This window comes from Lampetra planeri, chromosome 14, assembly GCF_965212315.1.
Source record: "Lampetra planeri chromosome 14, kcLamPlan1.2.h2, whole genome shotgun sequence".
Lineage (NCBI taxonomy): Eukaryota > Metazoa > Chordata > Hyperoartia > Petromyzontiformes > Petromyzontidae > Lampetra > Lampetra planeri.
The window spans coordinates 935463-959208 of NC_136120.1; positions in this window are offsets into that span (position 1 = coordinate 935463).

Consider the following 23746-nt stretch of genomic DNA (forward strand, 5'->3'; position numbering starts at 1 on the left):
TTAAGGCTCAAACGGCATGGCCAGCACAACACCATGAACATGTTTGTCTCCCCAGTGCTGATGTGTACACTCGTGAACCATGTCCAGTACTCATTTCAAAGCTGTCTCGACACAGGGAAGGTTCAAGACCGATTCGGATGATCGCAACTGATGCCAGCCGTGGCCGGCAATTCAACTTGGACTGCCAGGCTCGAAGCACATCGCGGCGAACCATAACGCTACCGCCGCCCATACACAAAAGACAAAGACACACACACATGCTCTATAATCTGTAGGCCTACGGCTTATATTTTATTGTATGTTAACTATTTATATTTTTTATTTATAATTGATAAATGTACTAACACACTGGATGCTCTTAGGTTAGAATGTGTCCACAGCAAAGGTGAAAGTGGTGGCTTTCTATCTCATTTAAAAAATAACCTTTTATTTAAAATCCATATCAATCTCAAGTATCGCATCAACGCATTGACGACGACGACGATGATGATGACTGCTAAGTTATCGCAGCTTTCTTTGTTTGTAAAGTGCTCATTCAAATGGAACACAAGCCTCTTAATAATTAAATATACTCCAGTCAGGATTTATCCGAGTTAATCTTTTTCCTTTCTCTCTTTATTTTCTTTCATCCCTTTATTTCGCCCAATGATTTATTCCCGCGACGCTGAGGCGAATGTTGGCCATTATGAGTCGGCGCTTCTGGTTTTTGTTGATTTTTTGTCTTTACCAGGTCGGGCCAGGCGCCCAAACCTCACCCCCCCCCATCTCTCGCACGCCGATTAGGACAACGATGATGCTTGCACCTGGCGCTAATCAGCCTTCTCATAATTCAGCATGACACTCATTCCAATAAATAGAGGCGCGCTGATAATATATGCTGCATATGGTCGGGGGCGTGTGTGTGACGAAAAGGGGTGGAGAGGCATTTGGTAGTGGTGGTTGTGGTGGTGGGAGGGTGGTGGTGGTGGTTGGTGAAGTGGGGAGGAGATGGTGGATGTAAGTGGTGCGGGCAGCCGGCTGAGCAGACTTCAAGTTCAATAGCCGCGTATAAGACCATGATAATCGCTTGAAACGCACACACAAAGGGGTTAACCAATGCGCCTCGCAAAGCGTCTAATATAATTGTGTGTGTTTTTGAACACGGACAATTAAACCCCCCCTTCGCCTTTTGGGCTCGGGTCCAGGAGGTCAACCACATATACATGAATAGGGCCCGGCGATATTGTGCATGTATTATAAACGAAGGACAGTCGCCTGTTTTTTTTTCTATTTCAATGAAACTAAATTATTGACGGTGTTGGCACCCTTGTGCTGAACAATTGTGGGACCGCATGCTATACTTTATTTTGTAGGTGGATTATGATGTTTATACATCAGAAGATCATGAGCGGTAGTGGCGACTTGAGAAATACCTTCATCCAGTAGTGGATTGACCATGGCTGCTGCTGATGATGATGCTCGTACTTTATTTTCCCATATGTTGCAATGTGCAATTGAAACGGGATATGGTTGTACGACAGAGTTGTTGGCCAAAGATGGGACATCAAAAGACACCGGTCCCAATTTATTTCATGACGGGATCTCATTCTCAAAACGTATTCAGCTCTCTGTGTTTGTTTGTCTACGTGAAAGTTGTGTTCATGTAAACCAACATCTTAAGGCATTTATCTGCCTCACACGCCGTGATGTACCTGTGGGCTAAGCATCACACATTGCCACAATTTTTTTGCCAACACAATTTTTATTGCCTATCTATCTTCGCCATCCACAGTATATCTTAACATTTATGTGTTCAATATAATTGGATAGTTTTCCTTCCTGCGCCTATCGGTCTTTCTTTTTGTGTACGCAACGCGTCTATTTATCGTATATGAAGTATACATTATGTTATCTTTTCCGTGTTTAAAGTTGCATTGGTTAAATACCAGCGGGAGGAAAATATTGAAGGGACGAGATCACAACGTGATGCTGACCGAGTCACAGCTCGCCTGACAGGCCGTCACAACACGACGCGATCCTTTCATTAAGAAAAACCGACAATACTAATATCTGTACTCTATACTCGAATACTAATATCCGAGAGCGTTATTTGGCGGAGCGGTGGCGCAGCAGTTATTGCCCTGCGCCGTGAACCCGGGCAAAATAAGTTCAATTGTCATTCGATAGCGAGCGATATTTGAAGGGCGATTGTTACCGCCTCATCCCCGTCACCAACAACCCGCACTCAATCGTCGCGGTGAAGCAAGTTCCATCAGCTGTCAACACAGACGACACTGCGTGGGGAGGCCTTGATTCGGCAGTTGATTGACAAAGGACTGCAATTTGTATTGTTGTTGTTGTATGATTCCTGTACGGTAAAATGCACCTTATAAAAGGCCTTGTTAATATCAACAACATTCTGCCCGGTAAGATGATGTATATCTGCAAGCCCAAGTTGCACACGTGCTTATTGCAGACAACGACATCCGATTGTGTCAGCGAGGTGCAGATGCATTTAGACGCTGTATGGAACAATATCGCATTGCATCGTACATGTAGATTATAACTGACGACATTGTCTCGCGTCGGCGCTGGAGATACGAGGCCCTATAGTGGCAGAGTCGCCTTGAGAGTAAAGCTGCACTGACACTCGCACGGACATAACAAACACGGGTAAGATTACGCACGTTGGGTGCGATAAGACATAGACCCCCCGTATAGTCATACAGAATGTTGGGACAAGTGTCGTTCGCGAGCGCCTATGAAGGGCCCAGCACAATGGCACGTGTGGATTTGCGTGGCCAGCACCACATCCGTCCGCACTTATCTTAAAAGCTCTGATATTTTACACGTAGCACGAGGTACTGATTTGAGGCCGAGTCAACCTAGGAGAGCCACGGGACCGGTTCATATAGAAATCGCCAATGATTTATCCGTGAACGCGAGTCGAACTCAGGTGGCCAGGGTTCGGTGCTAAGCATCACGCAACCGCTCTATCCAACACACACACATACGTTGATTTTGTCAAGGAGCATAAGCTATCCTACCAACTCGGGTCAGCCATCGAACAAAGACGGTCACCACATCGCTCGCTTTCAGATGCGCCTCTACGACCGTCTGGAACGCTCTTACTTACGATATTAGGAAGCTACTGGAGCTATGCACTTTTAAATCTAGATTGAAAACGCATTTATTTAGAACTGATTTTCGTGTTTAGTTTGTTGTCCTTCCCCCGCACCTCGGACTGTTGGCTACGTACGGAAAGAAGTTCAACATACACGCACACAGCGTAGACTCGGCACGTACAACAAACAGATGTAGGAGCGTCTATTGCGAAACAAACACAACAAGAAAACGCTCACGCGCACACAGAGGAGCAATACGAGTTCCTTGAGCGTTAAATCGTCCATGACCTGTCCAGGGATACAGAACGGATGGCATTTTACGGACGCCCCGGAGAAGTGAGTGCGAGAGGAGGAGGAGGTGGGGGGGTATTGGATAGGGCGGTGGTGGGGTGGTGGGGTGGGGGGTAAAAATTGATTCTGCACGGAGGGCGGTCCTCAAAGGGTTAATGGGGCCCGTGTTTATTCATCGCTATAACGCTCCGCTTGAGTTGAAGGGCGGCGTCTGGGAAAGGCAACATCTGCTTCACAGTCGTAGCTGCTGCGACTTTTTGTGCGCCATTCAAAGTCCCCTCCCCCCTTTGCCCGTACCCCCCCCCCTCCAACCATCGCCACGGTGCTTAGGCAACAAATTTATTTGGCTTCTCCAGTAAATCAGGGGTCCCGGGCGCATGCGACGGGGCCTGGAGAGCGTGAGTGTCAGGGGGTCGCGTTGGGGAGGGGCTTTTGAGTTGAGGGGGGTTAAGGATCGGGCCTCGGGGGGAGAAAGGAAAGTCGAGGAAATATTTTTCTGTGAGACTGTGTTGCCAGTGGTGCACGACGTGCTAAAAAAAAAAACAACGAACTCCAACATATTCGTCAACAGCGCCGCTTCTAAAAAGTATTAAAATATAGTTTTATTTGGGCGACGTTTCTGACAATGACCGCACTTCATGGCATCTCTCTGACGCGAGGAAACGTGGCAGAGAGATGGCATGAAGAAGGTGCGCATATTGTAGATGTCGTTTTATGTTTTGTGTAGGGCAGTGTTACCGTTCGGCGTGTCGGGGTTGTTGTTGTTGTGGAGATTGTGAGAGGCTCGGAAGACTCAAGATATTTATTAACGCTGGTGGAATCAAATGAACTATGAAGCTCTTTTTCACAGATGTCCAGTCCCCGGTCTCCACCACCACCTACACACACATTGGTAGGCCTCACCATAATCGTGCTGCCGACTTTTACTTCTGTGCAAAGCCGTTTAGCAACGTGTGTAAGCCACTCTGGCTTGCTGATGAGCACCAAGAGTAGCGAGTCGATTGGATACTTTTTTATTTTATGTCTGCCAATGGAAATATGAACATGGAAAGGTCTGTTGCAAAAACTTTGTGAATATATGTGTGTTTTCGTTTTAGAGAATATATTGTTGCACGTATTAAAATTGGATTATTTGCCTATTCAGCAATTTGGTGTGTTTATGTACGTCACGTATTTATATGTTGTTAATTTAATTCAAAAAGGGCACCGACAAATGTGCTTGAAATAAGCACAGGCAGTTATGATTTTTTTTATTTTGTAATAATATACATGCAATGCATTAGCCATTGCATGTTATCAATAATGAGATGTATTCGCAAAAATTGTCATATATCCCAATGCAGTATCCTGGGGACAAAACCTCTCAATATTCATTGAGTTTTTTAAGGCTAAATAATTCGCATTATTGCGTATTGTTATTACTGTTTCTCATTGTAATGTACCATAAATGAAAAACATTTAACATTTGTGCAACCTCGTTAAACATCATCATCCTTGATCTATCCCACTACCGAAAGAAGGCCTACCCAAGTTGCAGCTGCGACAATCCATCTCACTCCTGCACATGAGCTGATCTCATCATCCATTTCCTCTGTGGTTATTCTACCGGGTGCGATCCCTCCTTTAACTGGCGGTCTGTCACCAGCCTCGACCATCAGCTGTCATCCCTTTTGTAGCCGCGTGTCCTGCACCATCCTACTTGCATCCCCTAATATGAGTGTCTCCTCATTCAACTTTGTTCTCTGATCGACATGTACCAGTATACGGTACTATAAATGACGTTGTTATTTAATCCACTTTGAGTTCAACCTTGTTTTATTAAAGACCTATGGCTTAATTCATCCCAGCGCTCCACTGGATGCCTTCCGTAGGCCGTGGAGGGGGCGGGGGGCATGCAGCCGCCCGTCTGGTTTTGAGAATGAGAGATTCCTCCTCTGCCCGTGGCTTTGAGCCACACAGGTAGAATATATCGCCACGAGGAACGGGAAAAAACATTCACTTAATTAATCCACTGAACGCGGCAAACCCATAAAGTACCACGGAGCACATAACGCCGCCTGCTTTCAACGCGTCATTAAAATCAGCTGGAGGAGAGGAGGGGTTAGATATTAATCGTGCGCTGCTGCGCTGATGTGTGTTTGCATGGTGAACTTCTTTCGCACCGTACGTAGCCAACCGTGCTAATCGGCGGTGCGGGTGAAGGACATGCCTAATCACCACAACCAATGTCAACAGACATACGGATCACGTGAAAAAACTGCGATGAATACATTGCGTCACGTGGCCCAACCTACACAAGCGTCCGATTGGATACATGAGAGACGATCTTGACTGAATTATGCAAATCCTAATTGAGTTCTCGATTGGATAGCAAGCTGAAATTTGGCACAAATATAGTCGAGCCTAACGTTCATAACTTACAAAATCATAAAACCAAAAAGATTTAGAAAACAAAACATACAAACAAATTACGACCCGGAGGCTCATGATTTCGGCTCGCCGTTATCATCGATGAACCAAGTAATTTGCCTCCCGCAAAGTTTGACGATAATTACATCTTCCATCAGAAAGCAGGCAAACACATTGCGACCGTGAAATAGTATTAAACACACCGGTTTATTATTTAACTTCAAAATGTATTGCTGAAACTTACTCATATTGCTTGAGTATGTTGACATATATGTGTGTTATGTGGGCCCGTGCAGCTATGCAGCCACGCATCATTCTACGTCGTGTCTGAACACATTGCGGGTCCATCTCACGCAGGCATGTACTGCGTCGGTAATGATTTGTTTCTGATATAGCGCCCTCGTGTACACCCGGGCGTCTCAAAGCGTTTCGCGTCCCATCTCAACGCATTTGATAGGGCACTCCCAGTGGCAGCTGTCTCTTGTAGGACAAGGTCGACTCAACACTTGGCCTGCAAAACGAGCATTAGTCTGGCCGTGGTGGAGGACGATGATTGCTACGTCTGATCCCAGTTGAGGATATCTGTGGGTAATTTTCGAATTTGGGAGGATTGGACAGAAAGCAAGATGATTTATCCAATCCACTGGACGAATTAGATAAATAGTCATACCCCGGTTTATGTCGGGGATGCGTTCCTTAAATGTGCGATGACGAATATAGAAACGTCGTAAATCAAAGCGATTTACAGAGTAGATGGAGGTGAAGGCCGAGGCGACGGATATGAGAAAGAACGAATTTAGTGGACATCTTTGAAATAATAATCTTTCTAGCTAATCAGATTCCACCAGTAAAAAATGAATATTGTGATTCTTATTCTGGATGCTGTTAGCAACGCGAACTCCGTCATCCTCGCAGCAGCAGCGGCTTTTGGCGAACCATCGAACAAAGACAGTCACTGTTATCGCGCTTTCAGATGCGCTTCTGTGGCCGTCTGGAACGCTCTTTCTTCCGATCTTCGGAAGCCACTGGGATCTATGCATTTTTCAATAATCTCAATTGACAACTCATTTCTTCTAAAACTGCTGTTTGTCTTTAGTTTGTTGTCACTTTAGCCACGCACCGCCGAGAAGCGCGGTTGGCTACGCACGGTGCGAAAGAAGTTCAACACTTACATATAACGATAGTAATAATTTCATTTTATATAGCGTCATTCATGCAATTGCATCCCACAACGCTCCACATCAATTAGCCAGTCCCTTATACAGATAATGCAAAAACAAAACCCCACTACTTAGCAAAAAAAGAAAACGAATAAATAAATAACGTGAAAAAATGTGTATACCAACGTGAAGTGGGGAAGACGTGAATCGGGGTATGATTGTACCTACCTACGTAGGCAACATCTCGCTCTGTGTCGGGGACGCACGGTGATAGCCGTGTCCCCTTTATTGTTGCCGGCAGCGAGCGAGCAAACAGCGGCGGCGCGTGCGTCTCTTCAGGCGGGGGAGGCGAGACGCGGCGCGGCTATTAAGAGACTCGCAGACGCGCTCCGCTAGCGGTTAATTTAGTGCGGGGCCGCATGTTTCCAATGCGCGATGGGACCTCGCTCTAACGTTTTGCTTTTTTTGCTGTTGTTGTTGTAACGCGACTTTTAACGCGCAGCGGGCTCCAACTTAGGAGGAGCAGGAGGATGGGTCGGGGGGCGGGGTGATGGGGGGTGGAGGATGGGGTCGAAGAGCATGGGGTGGAGGAGGATGGGTTGGAGGAGGTAATGAGAAGCGGGGACCCGTCCTCTCTGACAAGGGGGGCACGCGTCCGCACATTCACACCCCGCCGTCCACTCCACCACCACCACCACTCACGGCTGCATGGGCTCCACGCGGTATATTACAGCTCAATGAATAGTAAGTGCGGGGCAGTGGCATGGCCCGGGCTGCCGGCGTCCTGCTGAGTGTTTGAGAAGAGAGCAGAAGCGGCTTTCTATAACGCGCGAGTCCCCAGCATGTCTGCCTACAGCCACTACCCCCCAGTACCCCCCCCCCCTCCGCTCTCTCCCTCTACCCATCACCACCCCCATCTATTCCACAGTAACTCACATTTTTCTGTCTTTCTCTCCACGACCCCCCCTCCCGTACTTCACGTCTCTCTACCCCCCCCCCCCGCAGTCTCCCTTCTCTCCCGTTTGCTCTCTCTCGCTCTGTCTTTTCAGCCCGAGGCACAACATATGCCGCTCTCGGAGCCGCCAAGCCAACGCGTCGGGCATCCTCCAGTTCCTAAACAAACACGCAGCACAGCAATAGGGGCTATGGCTCACGGGTACACGGCTTCGCTGTTCGTGAGTAACACCGCTCAACATCAGCAGCAACGTCATCTACTTGTGCTGCTGCTACTGTTTCTCCTGCTGAAAAGAGAATACTTTATTATTGTTTTATCTCGCGCGGTTTTCAGAAGATTAAAAACGTTCCTGCTGGATCCCCCCCCCCCCCACATAAAAAAACGAGCAAAATCTGAATTAGAGTTTGCACGCCGCTTGTCGGTACCGAATGGTTTTACGAAAAGCTTTCCAGCGAAGGTTGAAAGGGTGAAAGTGTCCGTCTGTCTGTTCCCTCCGTCTGCCGGTCCTGCATTACACACTTCCAGCGACAACGGGCATTGCGGAGTCCGTGCGTGCGCGTGGTTTCTCTCCGCCGTGTGGGTGGACCGTCACAAACGCCAACAAAACCTTGCCCACGTTAGGGCGACGTAATTCGTGGTTCCACGTCACTTCCGTGGTTCCGTTTGACCGTTTTTTTTTATGTCACTTCAAAATCAGTCACACGAAATAGTGTAAAAAAAGAGAGTTGTTAAACAAATAGACGCACGTAATATGAAATGGACTTAAGTATATATTTTTTTCCATAAATTCTCACAAAGCCTGCTAATTATAGTAATCACCAATCATCATCATCGTCATCAGCAGCAGCAGCTATGAGCAATCCACTGCTGGCTGGTTGACGGCCATCGTCACCTCTCACGATCCTGAAATGCTAAAATAATTTTGAGCATGGAACAAACACAAATGTAGAAAAATGCTTTGAAAAAGTGTGCACCACCACCATCATCATCATTGTCGTTAACATCGCTGTGTGCGGTAGGATAGGTGATCGTGCTATACACCACGTTTATCACAGACGCGGAAACCATGCATGCAAGGGATAGTCCAGTGGCCCATCACCTGAAGCAATGTCACCGTACTGTATGTAGTGTATGGTTTTGCTACGCGTAATGCATGCTTGGTGGTGAAAGGTGGAGAGGAATGCATGATTGTGCCCTTTCCGTGCGTGCAAGTGGTTGAGTTTGCATAATCACTCGGGAGAACAAGGTTTAAGGTCAACCCATCAAACCAGAGACGCACCCTCAAGGTACACAGATGTGATCAAATTACCGAGACCCCCGATGCATATTTTCAATGGTAACACGAGTGCAGAATTTCTTAGTATGCTAGCCCATCAATGTTGACATGGAGTTTTAATGCAAGATTTTCAAATTCTCCACGTATCTAATTTTTGTTGCTGTTCAACCACCAGCGACACTTAATTCGTGTATGGGTTTTTCATTTTATTCTAATGTGTTTTCTTGTTGCACAGGTTTTGTAGCAGTCCACGTATACATGTTGAAGCAATATTTTTTGTGGCTAGAATATTTATGATATTCTGAGAAGTATGACCCGTCTCGTGATGTTCATGCCCAAGCGAACGCACGTCTTGCTGAATTGCATCGTGCATGCTGTGACATGATCGTCAAATCACAGTCAAAATGTCTGCAAGTTGAGATATTTAATTTTCCATTTAATAACAACACCTATTTACCCGTCGTATATACCACATTCATGAAGTGTGAGAGCTTTATCGATGGTATGATTACCTGATGATCCTCTCATCTCGTTTCATCTCGTTAGTTTGAGTCTAACACGGCACGTACATTTGACACAATGACATCATTTTCTGGGGTATTAACAGACCTATAATATTGACAGGTTTTAGGAGAGGGTTGGATATGAGTGATAGGGGAAATTGGTGTGTGCTTGTGAAATGTATATCCCTCACATTGTCTGTCCGTTGTCCACGTGATATGTGCCGAAACAATACACGTTCTGTGATAATTCAAACATCGTTACTATCGTGGAGACCTCGAAGCTCATTTAACAACACAAACATATATTACAACAGACGAGGGATTCTCGTACTGTCCAATGGAAAGTGAGCATATCACATGGATTCGCATTGTTGGTCGTAAAATAAGCCAGCATTTCTAATAGAACAACACCATCATGAAACTTGCTCACACTAGAAATGAAAGATATGCATTTTTATTTCAGCTTGTGTATACATATATTCATGTGCTATGAAGAAGGACTATTGCCCAAAACGTTGCATATTGTATATTTTTCGTCGTAAGGGCACGGTGTTATTGACGAATTTGCTCATTGTTTTTTTTTGTATGCCCACACATTCGGAAATATTGCTAGAATCCCGCCCCAAAACGTCAATTAATATCGTCTTAAACAGTTATCCCAGTCGTCGCACACACACGCGCGCGCGGAAAAATGCGATACCGCATTAAATGTGAACGAGTGGGACAGAGTCAGTGAAAAAAACGAGCAGGAAAAAAGTGTAATATGCTGACACCCAAAATGGTGTCTGTACTCCCCTTTTTTGCCCGTAATTATCATGGTAATTTGTGGATTCACGGTTAGAAATGCCAACAAAAGCTTTTTCTGCCACTACTCAGCATGGGTGACTAAAACAGTGGGGGTAGAAAATAATAATACGAACCGTCGTATTAAAGCGCTTTGCCGTGTGCTGTCGGCAGGGCCCGGCCAGATATGCAGGGCAGGCGTAGGGGGGGGGGGTGTAGATACCTCAAGGCTATGTTGCTCCAGGCTAACACATGTCCAACTGTGATAAAGGGATACATGTGGAAAGAAAAGGCTGGTCTTGCCTTTTACAGACACTGGCATCTGCAGTGAAATAAATATATATATATAGGCACTACTACTAACGCTGAAATTGTCATCATAATCACAAATGCAATTTTTCCCGTTCTCAGAATGTGTCGTGGCTTCTTGAAGGATGGAGAATTGCCCGCTTTGGGCAGCAAATTTGAGCAGTTTTGTTTAATGTTGCTATCCTATTCCATTCATTATTATATATATAATAAATGTAATTGTTTAATGAGTGAATGTTAATTTAATATTACATTGCATGCATTTTTCGGCGACATGGCACTCCTTTATATTCCTTGGAAATGAGTGCATCTGCCGTAACAACTGCAGTCCGAATGGTAACACGTTTATCATAACATTCAAATCGTTCAGCTGAAGTAATTCGCGTGCTTTTATTTGATTTATTGTTGCCCGCTGCGGAGATGTAGCGACGATATCAGCTCGCGTGTTGTGAACGTGACCACGAGGGATGGCGACAGCTTGGGGAGACCTCCATCCAGCAGTGGATAGATGATGGCTGACCACGACGATGATTATTGATTTAATGCCAACTGCAATCGTTAAATCCCACATCTCAGTGTGTGTGTTTTCACCACGCGTGTATGTTTAAGCTTATATTTCCACTGGTTCATGTTTGTGTGTATATATATAGTTCAGTCTATAGTAAAAAAAAACAAGCCTTGTCACTCAACATTTTAAATCGCAGAGCCAAGCCTCTCATAGTCAATTCTACTCACTTGGACTAAAGGCAATGTCCTAACAGATATACAGTAGAATGAATATGGAATGTCTCTATTTATAGAGGTCATTTAAATTAACATTTTGTTCATAACTATCACGGCTAATTGAATGATTTCTGTTAAATCCCCACTGCACTCTCCTAGCTCAATAACATGTATTTCAAAAATATACACTATGTTTCTGACAACCCTTTCGCAATCCACTGCTGGATGAAGGTCCCAGTCATGGGGGGCTGTTTGACCATACTTCACCACACCCAGGTTGGTGAAATGGAGGCCCCACCAACCAATTCAGATTTCATGTTAACCGTGGCCGGGAATGAAACTCAAACATTAAGCTATAAAACTATAAGCAATGCTTTATTTTAAGAGAAAACAATGTTTTATTTCCAGCAGGTACGGCTCACTGAGCAATATCGTTTTTGTTTGAGAAGCGAACTGGCCACAATGATAGCTCAACGAAGTGGCTTATCATGTGGACATTTCCAGTCGCCAAATACTCTAAACGCGTTTCTTTGAATGAGAAGGGAAAAACCGGAGGACCCGGAGAAAAATCCACGCGACCATGGGAAGAAAGACACGCAAACTCCACATATACGGGCGTCAGGTGTTGGGATCGAATCCACGACCTCCAGCATACCAGGCAAGGTAGTTAACATCTCGCCACCATCGTCAGGTTCGTAGCATGGTGTGCAAACCACTGTGCCACTGTGTGTACGTATATATGCAAACATGACGTTCATTATGTAAAACACAAGGGGTGGAACAGATGTCAATTGGTGAGTGTTGTATTATGAACCCGGTGACCAGAGTTCGATTCCTGGAAAAAGCCAACATCATTGGCGAGGGATATCGGAACCAGTCTTGTCCTCTGTCAATTTTAACAACCAGCACTGACCATCGTGGTGAAGTATGGTAAAAAAAAACATGGTGTGAGCAGGCCTTCGTGGACTCATGGATTGCGAATAGCTGGGGGTTGTATTATTACTGCATTGTATTATTGTAATAGTATGTAAGGTCGAAAACAGCAGTATAAATAGAAGGACATCATTGAAAAAGTTGTAAAATAAAAACGCGACAACAAAGTCAAAGCGGTGGCGTGGTGTTGGAAGAAGAAGAAGAAGACGAAAAAAACTTTACTTGATATACAGATTATAAAATTAATCTGCTGATATGAGCTAACACATTGAGAGACAAGATTAAACTTTGCCGGTAAGCCGCACACAGCGACCGTGCAGTGCGGGGCGGTAGGCCCTGGAGCTGGCTACGACGGCTGATCCAGCCGAGCTAACTCAGCATTAATGGATTAAGTGGCGAAAAAGAGCAAGAGTTTGAGCAGATAAACGCAGTGGGCCCCGGGCGATCCTTCCACCCCCCCCCCCCCAGGGCTTCCACCGCGTGGCCTCGAAGCAGCCGGAGGCGTCGCAAAAGTCACTTTCACTTCGCGTCTGCGTCAAAGCAGGCGGGAATTGTGGGGTGGGGGCGGGGGGTGTAAGAGAGCTTGCGAAGCTCGCTAACCGCCTCTGTTTTGTTTGTGTTGCGCTCAAGAGATAGCGCGCCTCGAGTACCCCGCTTTTAGCCAGCGAGTGGCCCTGGCTTAGACTGACAATTGGTGCGTCGCAGCAAATGGTATGGTACACCTTGTCCTGTCCGTGTGTGTGTGTGATTCCCCGCCACCGCCTCTGCCGCGTGTGCATGCAGCCAACCCCGTGTGAGTGTGTGCACGTGTGGGTGAATTTCTTTCGCACCGTACGTTAGCCGAGGGGGTATAAACGCGCGCAATAGATGTACGCTGCTGTGCGTGTAAAGCTCGTCGCGTTCACACCGCCCCAGCAGCAGACACATCGCCCGCAACCTCGCACTAGCTCGATTAGATCTCGCAAGCTCAGCAAATTTGAGCCCGGAGAGCAACGCAATGATTGACCTTAAGTGTGCACTACGGGTTTGATGTCGGCTGCAGGGCTACGTGGTGGGCAGCAGAGGAGAGGCAAGTAAATCCACGACTGTAAGTTTGTAAGTGGACTTTATATGCTCCCCGCATCCACTAACCTACATTGAGCGGCGTGGTTCAAGGATGATCAAATAACCCCCATGGTGTGTGGAGTGGACAGCTTTAATGAATGCTGCGGAAAGTCCGATTAAATGTGTTCTGCCTTAAGAGGGGAAGTTCCACGATTTCAGATGTACATTGCATGGCACTTGAAAACTATTTTTTTAAATAAAGTATGTATACAAATGTTTTATTTTACCAGTTAAAGCTCACTGAGCGATGGGGTCTTTTTCAGAGGCGACCTGGCCACAAATGATAGCTCAACGAAGTGGCTTATCACGTGGAAAATTATAGCAGCCACATAACCTAAGCGGACGTGTCTAAATATGGAGGGGGAAAACGGGGGAAAATACACACGACCACGGGGAGAACATGCAAACTCAAAATATACAGGCATCAGGGTCGGGATTGCGCCCCACAACCTCCTGTACACCAGGCGAGGTGGTTAACATCTCACCACCGTGGCGCTTTGTGTGGGTAATCGTTCGTCTAACCATGAAGTGGCGTTCTACTTGTACATAGGATGTCAACCACCTATGGACTGTGATTCAAATAATTTCACCAAATTTAATATATTTATTTCGGAGGTGGAGGGGGCAATTCTCATGAATGCCGTCATGTCGGGCATACTCAGACGGACTGCGTTTTGCATCCACACTTAGATCATGACGGTGCATTCTTTCTCAACCACATTGCATATGAGAGTTCCCAATGGCTGCCGAACGGTTATCTGATTATTTCCCGTCCTAGGACGGAAGCTGTAATATTTACGAAAAAATTGAGCAGAGTATAATTGTATCTTGTGTAATTTAATGGCAGTGAATCTTGTACAAAACGATGTCATCAAACACTTAACTGAATTTCACTGTAGCACTGTATTAATGGCAGTGAATATTGCACAAAACGATGTCATCAAACACTTAACTGAATTTCACTGTAGCACTGTATTAATGGCAGTGAATATTGCACAAAACGATGTCATCAAACACTTAACTGAATTTCACTGTAGCACTGTATTAATGGCAGTGAATATTGCACAAAACGTTGTCATCAAACACTTCACTGAATTTCACTGTAGTACTGTATTGATGGCAGCGATGCTTGCACATAACGATGTCATAAAACACCTAACTTCATGTCACTGTAGCACTGCATTTAACTCACCTTCAATTAGTTCGAAATCACTGCTCTGATACTTTATTTGCTTCTGCTTTCGCTCCTGGGGTTGTAACCAATGTGAATTCGATACAATGTCTAGAAAATCACGGAGAAATTTATATATTTTATAATAATTTAGAAGCAAAAATGAGACTTACATTTAGTTTAAAGTGCTGAAGAAATATATGAAGACACTTTCAACTTCCTACAATGTAAACACGCTCCCCCCCCCCCATTGTGTTTGGGAATACAAACGAATGCATACAAACAAATCAACTGCATCAATAATGCCCTGACATAATGCAAACGCTGTAAAACAATTGATTCCAGGAAAAGAAAAACGATAAAGACAATGGCGCATATTTAATTTGCAAATTCTGTAGATTAATTTACAAAGCAATGCAGTACGCTTTTTTGTAAACAAACGCACACTTAATTACGTACAATAATTATATCCTAATTCTCCACAACAGTGACCGAGAATGCGCATATGTATGAAATATAATGAATATCGCGCACATTGCACGCATTTATTTAAGTCTTTAACGTATTCTCCGTCTTACCCAAAACTACCTTGAGACAATCAAATTATTATTACAGGATGTATATTGTTTCAAACTTCTACTTTTCATCTATTAGTGATGGATAAACGTTTTTTTAATCAATAGTTTTATTTTGGTATTTTTTTGCTGTTTCCTATCATATTTTTGTGGGTTTAAAATACACAGTCTTAATAATTTACAGATGAAGAGTACTCTAATTTTCCTGTCTGCAGGGGCTTTCTTAAGCAGTACATGGAAAGTTTGGTTCTAATCTTCCAGCGGTGAGCTAGAAACCAACACTCCAATCATACAATCACAGCTTAATGCCTTTAAATGTCGAGCTTGAAAGTGGTCAGCATCCTCTGGTGCACATAAAATAAAAATGTACGGGTTATTTTTATATTTATTTCGCTAAACAGCAGGTTTATTTTTTACATATCAATTATGCGTGTATATGCGAGCGTGAGCACATGTCTTTCATTCGCCTAACATTTGCAATCGTATTTATGGTTTACATACGAATATATTCACTCTAGCACGCGCACTCACGATCACATTTAATGATAATAACAAGAATGGGCAGGTATATTGCTCGAGCTATGACGAGCACAAGGAATAATGAATGTATGTTTTTGTCATTATGGGGTTGAGCGTTCGTGCATTGCGCTATGAGCCCTTTTATCCGAGTTTGAATCTCAGAGACTGCTAACATCAGTGGCGAGTGAAATCTGAACCGGTCCTGGGTCTGAATCCCCCTCCCCACCCCACCTTCACCAACCCGCACTGACTAACGTGGTGAAGTATAGTCGGTGTCTTGAAAGTGGCTTACAATTACCCAGATTACTTCGGAGCTTCCATTGTGACATGAAATAAAAGTGAAACCAACTTAATTTCTTCTTTGGCAGCTTTCACAAAACGATCGCACAATATGTACTTTGCACCAGGCACAAAACTACTGTACATCACCCGTTGAATAATTTTATACGCACACCACTTTTTAATTCGGGAAAAAAAATCCCGTAAAATGTGGCACGTGCGTATATGTCGTAAAAAAAACTTGCAACAAATTAATAATGTGGAAAATTCCACGCGCCAGAGTACACCGTGTCCCAGATTAATGCAAAAAGCTATATAGTGCCGTACTCTAAATTAACATTGCCCATGGAGTGGTGGCTTTTTGTTGCTGCCACACAACCACTGCACGTATTCACCACCGTCGTTAATGGCATGAAAATTGGTCGATGCATTGAGCCGTGCGCGAGGCAGTCAATGCCTGTGACCTGTGCGGGGACGCCGAAGGTTATGGCCGTGTTTTGAACTGCGCGTGTTCAATCGCGGGGTATCCTGGGGTCACCCTGGGGAGTTTTCACGTCTCACATTTACGCCAGCCAGTGGTCCCCTCTGTCACGTGCGGCACGACGTCATATATCCGACCGTCATATATCTGCCCCTGACCATCTTCTTGGTTCTTTCGGTAAAGTCACGTAGAAGGGAAGTAATAAAATAATAAAAATAAAACATAATGAAATAATTCTCACGATGTTTCGGCCACAACAAAAGCAGCCGTCCTCAGGTCTGTCGGGGAGACAGCGTCTGAATGAAACACCACCACGCTTGGAGCGTATATTTAAGCTGGGTTGGAAGGGGGGAAGGGCGCCTTGACAAAAGTAATTTGCATATCAATATGAATTTAGCAGATTTATGGGAAATATGTGATTAGTATTACTTGTGAAATGCGTAGGAGGTGGGGGGGGGGGTTTCAAAGTCATATTATGACCGTGCATTATGCAGGATTAGCAGCATCAAAGGGAGGGGATAGGGGTAGCATTAATAAAGGGAAGGAATGTTAATAGTATGTAGTTGCAGTGACTAAACAACCACGTAAAAAACTAAAGTATAAACTACATAGTATCATCAGTATACCAAATATACCCTCCAATAAGCTGAGCTACTAACAGTAAGTAATACATTACAATTCTATGTCGTAAAAAATATAATATGCTTCCAGCTAAACTTTTTTACCTTACATCACACGGGTCTATCCTGTACTATATGCTGCCATAGACAAAACCAACATTAAATTATATGCTGTATTACTATACACCACCCTATACCTTAGAATAATACATAGTGTAATATTACACTATGTATTATTCTATCCACCCTACTGTATATCACACTGCTGTATATTCACTATACATATACGATACTATATATTGCCTTACATATTGTATTAAACATTACAATTTTATACTATGTATTATTATACAATCTGCTATACACTATACCATTGACCGTCGAGTGAAAGATACTAAGAGGAAGCAACGAAATATGTCAATGGAAGAGTGGTAGTAGGAGACTTGCAGCGGAGCAAAGAATCCATTCCCTGCGGAGAATACAAGATATATAGACATGCCAGTGAGTGGAACGCGGTCTGAAAGTCACCGTAAACGTGAACACAATCAGTTAAGATCCGAAATGGTTTATTACGTCCTTCCAATGATTGCTGAGCAAGAATCCATCTTCTCGGTTGAAATTGTCTCTGTGTTTGTATATGTGGATCGCCTCATGAACGAATCTCTCATGGTAGCCAGATGGCTTGCAGATAACCTCTGTCTTGGAGAAGTCAATGTCATGTGAGCCCACTGAATTGTAACAGTGATCTGCCATGGCTGAGGTGTTTGTCCTACCGTGTTTCAGGTCTGCGTTATGTTCATGGATGCAGTCCGAGACATGTCTTTTGGTTTCTCCAATATAACTGCTACCACAGAGGCAACTTAGTTTGTAGACGCCAGGGTACTGTATGTCTGGAACCAGATCTTTTACAGACGGGACCAGATCACGGATTTTATGTACTGTGTTGAATCGGACCTGGATCTTGTGTTTAATCAGGATTTTGGAGATCTTTTTTGTGACCCCAGCAATGTAGGGTAAGGTGATGGTTTTGAAAGGCTCCTCAACAGGATCCTTCTTGATGGTTGGAGTGATGGCTTTGTGGATTGTGTAGTCGGAGTAACCATTAGCGTTAAGAGCATGGCGTACGTGTTTGAGTTCACTGGCAATGTGTTCCTGGTCGGAGATGCATTGGGCTCTATGGTATAGAGTCTTGTTGAGGGAATTCTTCTGGGATGGATGGTGGTGGGAATCCGGTTTTAGACCAATTCCTCGACCACATCAATTCCATACACCCAGCCATCAGATTCACCATGGAAGTCGAAAAAGATGGCAAGCTACCCTTTTTGGATGTCCTAATTAAAAGGGGACCTGATGGTTCAATGAGTCACTCTGTCTACAGGAAAGCCACCCATACAAATGTTTACCTAAAACCGGATTCCCACCACCATCCATCCCATAAGAATTCCCTCATCAAGACTCTATACCATAGAGCCCAATGCATCTCCGACCAGGAACACATTGCCAGTGAACTCAAACACGTACGCCATGCTCTTAAGGCTAATGGTTACTCCGACTACACAATCCACAAAGCCATCACTCCAACCATCAAGAAGGATCCTGTTGAGGAGCCTTTCAAACCATCACCTTACCCTACATTGCTGGGGTCACAAAAAGATCTCCAAAATCCTGATTAAACACAAGATCCAGGTCCGATTCAACACAGTACATAAAATCCGTGATCTTGTCCCGTCTGTAAAAGATGTGGTTTCAGACATACAGTACCCTGGCGTCAACAAACAAAGTTGCCTCTGTGGTAGCAGTTACATTGGAGGAACCAAAAGACACGTCTCGGACTGCATCCATGAACACAAAGCAGACCTGAAACACGGTAGGACAAACACCTCAGCCGTGGCAGATCACTGTTACAATTCAGTGGGCTCACATGACATTGACTTCTCCAAGACAGAGGTTCTCTGCAAGCCATCTGGCTACCATGAGAGATTCGTTCATGAGGCGATCCACATATACAAACACAGAGACAATTTCAACCGAGAAGATGGATTCTGGCTCAGCAATCATTGGACGGACGTAATAAACCATTTCGGATCTTAACTGATTGTGTTCACGTTTACGGTGACTTTAAGACCGCAGTCAACTCACTGGCATGACTATATATCTTGTATTCTCCGCAGGGAATGGATTCTTTGCTCCGCTGCAAGTCTCCTACTACCACTCTTCCATTGACATATTTCGTTGCTTCCTCTTAGTATCTTTCACTCGACGGTCAATGGTATAGTGTATAGCAGATTGTATAATAATAAATAGTATAAAATTGTAATGTTTAATACAATGTATAAGGCAATATATAGTATCGTAATTGTATAGTGAATATACAGCAGTGTGATATACAGTAGGATGGATAGAATAATACATAGTGTAATATTACACTATGTATTATTCTAAGGTATGGGTGGTGTATAGTAATACAGTGTATAATTTAATGTTGGGTTTGTCTATGGCAGCATATAGTACGGGATAGACCCGTGTGATGTAAGGGAACAAAGTTTAGCTGGAAGCATATTATATTTTTTACGACATAGAATTGTAATGTATTACTTACTGTTAGTAACTCAGCTTATTGGAGGGTATGTTTAGTATACTGATGATACTATGTAGTTTATACTTTAGTTTTTACGTGGTTGTTTAGTCACTGCAGCTACATACTATTAACATTCCTTCCCTTTATTAATGCTACCCCTATCCCCTCCCATTGATGCTGCTAATCCTGCATAATGCACGGGCATAATATGACTCTGAAACCCCCCCGCACACCTCCTGCGCATTTCACAAGTAGTACTAATCACATACCTGCATTTCCCATAAATATGCTAAATTCCTCTTGATATGCAAATTATTTTGTCAAGGCGCCCTTCCCCCCTTCCAACCCAGCTTTAATATACGCTCCAAGTGTGGTGGTGTTTCATTCAGACGCTGTCTCCCCGACAGATCTGGTCTTCACCTGAGGACGGCTGCTTGCGTTGTGGCCGAAACGTCGTGAGAATTATTTTATCGTTTTATTTTTATTATTTTATTACTTCCCTTCTACGTGACTTTACCGAAAGAACCAAGAAGATGAATCCCTGCAGTTACGAAAGCTTTAAATCGAAATTTGCCCCTGACCAATTAAACGCCCGCATCCAGTGCAGTATTGCGCGTGATGGTGTAACTTAATTTGTTTTTTAAAGATGTTCAAATATCTAAACTTTTCACAGACACGCTTTTACCTCAGTCTCCAGGCAACTGAAATTTTTTACGTTGTGCACTACCGACATTAAATCTGGTGGTTTCAATTTTTTACTGGTAGGAACCTCCTGGTTACAAAAGCCCACAGGGGATTATTGGGGTGGGGCTGGGTGGAGAGGGGAGGGTGGGGAGGGGCTGGGTTGGGGAGGGTGGGGAGGGGCTGGTTGGGGAGGGGAGGGTGGGAAGGGGCTGGGTGGGGAGGGTGGGGCTGGTCACCTCGTGGTGTCCTTATACAACTCAACGTTTAACCTACTCACGCCGGCTTGTGCTCGCCCTCACAGTCGGCCATATTTGCGGAATACACCACGCCGCCGTTGACCCTGGCCATTGACCGAGCAACCCAACGTTCCTACCAGCTCCCTCCGCAGGAATGTGTTTTTTATCCCACCAGATAAGACCCACATAGATCTTTTTCACAAGCGACTTGGGCACAAATGGTAGCTAAACGAAGTGGTTTATTACATGGAATTGTATAGCAGCCACATTCTCAAAACGCATGATTCTAAATTTGGAGGGGAAACCCGGAGGACCCGGAGAAAAATCTACGTGACCACGGGGAGAGAGACATACAAACTACAAATATACAGGCGCCAGGGTCGGGATCGGATCCACGGCCTCCTGTTTACCAGGCGAGGTGCCAACATCGTCAGGTTCATAGCACGGTGTGCTAACCACTCTGCCACTGTGTACAGAAATATGCATAAATAACGTTCATTATTTAGAACACAATGGCTGGACCAGTTGTAAACTGGTGAGTGACCAGAGTTCCACTGTGCCGCTGCGTGTTTGAGGTTGAGGAGTAGCCGTCAAAGCAGGTAGCAGACCCATCAAGGTCAGTGTGACCTGTATCTCTACAACAACATGAAAAAAAAACAGTCGGAAGATGTCATGTTAATTTATTAGAACAAAAGCAATCGTTGTCATTTGAGTGAAACCACGGCTCATGTGTCGCTTGCCAATGATTTAGCCACGACCAGGAATGGAGTTCGTGACGCAGTGAGAAAACCATTGCAACACCGCTCTCCAGCCTCCATTCGTATACAGGGTGCTTCAAAAAAATGTTAACACTTCCGAGAATTTGCAACAATACCACAATAAATGTGCCTCCGGGCTCTGGAGACCACCTGGAGAAGATTCCAGGCATGTATTGACAACGATGGCGAACAAGTGGAGACTCTTTGACTTTTTGAAGCTATTAACATTTCACTTGTTATCATGTTATAGTACATTATCCGAGAATAGATTGTCCCCATTATACTGGCAACAAAACAGGTGTTAAGATGTAAAAACACCAAACTGAAACCTTTTACGTGGAATCATGTCTACATTAACCACAATACTTGTGGTCAGAATGCAAACAAAAAACATACTCTGATAGCATATGCATTGTCTTTGAGACAAATATGTATAATTCGTATATACAGTACCACGTTTTGTAACAACGTGTTGTTTGGCATGATGTCTGGCATTTCGTTCCACGTGCTGGGTCACTTCAAAGTTTCCGGAGTGAAACGTCGGACATCATACCGAACAACACGTGGTACAACCCGAATAAACATTGGCGAACCTTACAGCAACAATCGCGAACATCTACCAAGAAGTACTGTACAAGGGATGTGCTCCGAATTTTCATATTATTCCGAAAATCCGGTCTAGATATTACATTTCGAACAAATCCAACATGTTTTCACATTCATCTGAAAGCGGACGTGAGGTCATGTGACATCGAGTGACGTCACTTGGGTGAGCTCTCAGACACGGAACTTCACAACCGACGACCGGGAAATCTGAAACGGATACTGGGTGCAGTTTTCGATTCACAAGCGATTTTCGGGCCAGAAAGCCTCAGTAATATGTGTGTAGTATTAAACCGTCCGCCACCGGACACGGCCAATCAATACATCGGCACGTCTGTCCATCACGTGACAACTGTAGTTAGTGTTTGTGTCTGGTGGAGGAGGGTTTACGACACGCAGACTTTACGACTCACGTGATCTGACCCGCCCCCCCCCCAAAAAAAAAACTATTATGAATCATGACATCGGTCACGGAAGACTGCGACGTGTTCCATTTCAGAAATTCAGTTTTCATTAAAAACATGAACATTTTAAATCCAAAACTCACCCGTATAGTGTATATATCCCCCCCCAACAGCACGGATATAACTTGCATACTCTTCACCCCTGCCGAGGTGGCAACTCTTGAGCAATGATCGAGCGTGCTTTGCCCTGTGCGTTGTTGTTTAGTGTGGAGACCTGACGTCGATGCGAGTTCCTTGCGTGGGTAGCTTGCTTTGATTACCAGCCGATCTGACAGCCTGCTGTCTCTGCTGTATGATTTAGACCGCATTGCGCATTTATAATCGTTGCAGCTTTCCAAGTAAGCAGAGCCACACCCTTTGAGCTGCCCTGGGCAAGTTTGGCTGGCCATTGACAGGCATGGCAGATCATTTTAAAAACAACCACAGTTTGTAGATGATTTAATTTTGCTTGAATTTTCTGCAGAATAATATTTTGGGAAAAAAAAACTCATAAATTGCACCGCGTGCCGATGTTTCACGTTTTGGTTGCACGTGGTCATTTCATAACACGGACGGGCATAAGTGCCCGTGTCAATTGCTTTCTGCTCTAAGCAGCGAGTCAATATTTGCATGTTGCCTGGCAGCATAATATTATCAATGCGCAAAAGGCCACGAGCCATTTGTTATGACAATTTAGCGATAACACCGCAACAGTGGTGCTTAGGTGTGGAGATAAACTGATGGGTTTTCTGTGTTAGCTGGGCGTTGTGGACATTGCATGTTTAGCAACGCTTTGCCAAGAGTCCAGATTTGTATTATTTTTGTTGTTGAAAAAAAAACCCCTAACAAACTGTAGTTCTTCTGGTAATGATATATACAAATGAACCACAATACTTTCCTGTTCTCGTCAAGGAGCATAAACCATCAAGCGAACTCCGTCATCCTCACAGCAGGGGTTTTTGGCCAGCCATTGAACAAATATGGTCAACGCATCGCGCGCTTGCAGATGCGGTTCTGCGGCCGTCTGGAACGTTCTTCCTTCCGATATTAGGAAACCACTGGGAGCTATACACATTTAAATCATCCGCATTGAAAACTAATTTCTTTAGAATTGCTTTTGGTGTTTAGTTGTGTTGTCCTTCCCCCTAAAAACCTCCAATTAGCACGGTTGGCTTCGAAATATTTTCAACAAATATACTGCCTATACATACGTATCGAGTGAGATTTGGAGCAGTGGATAAGCTATCCG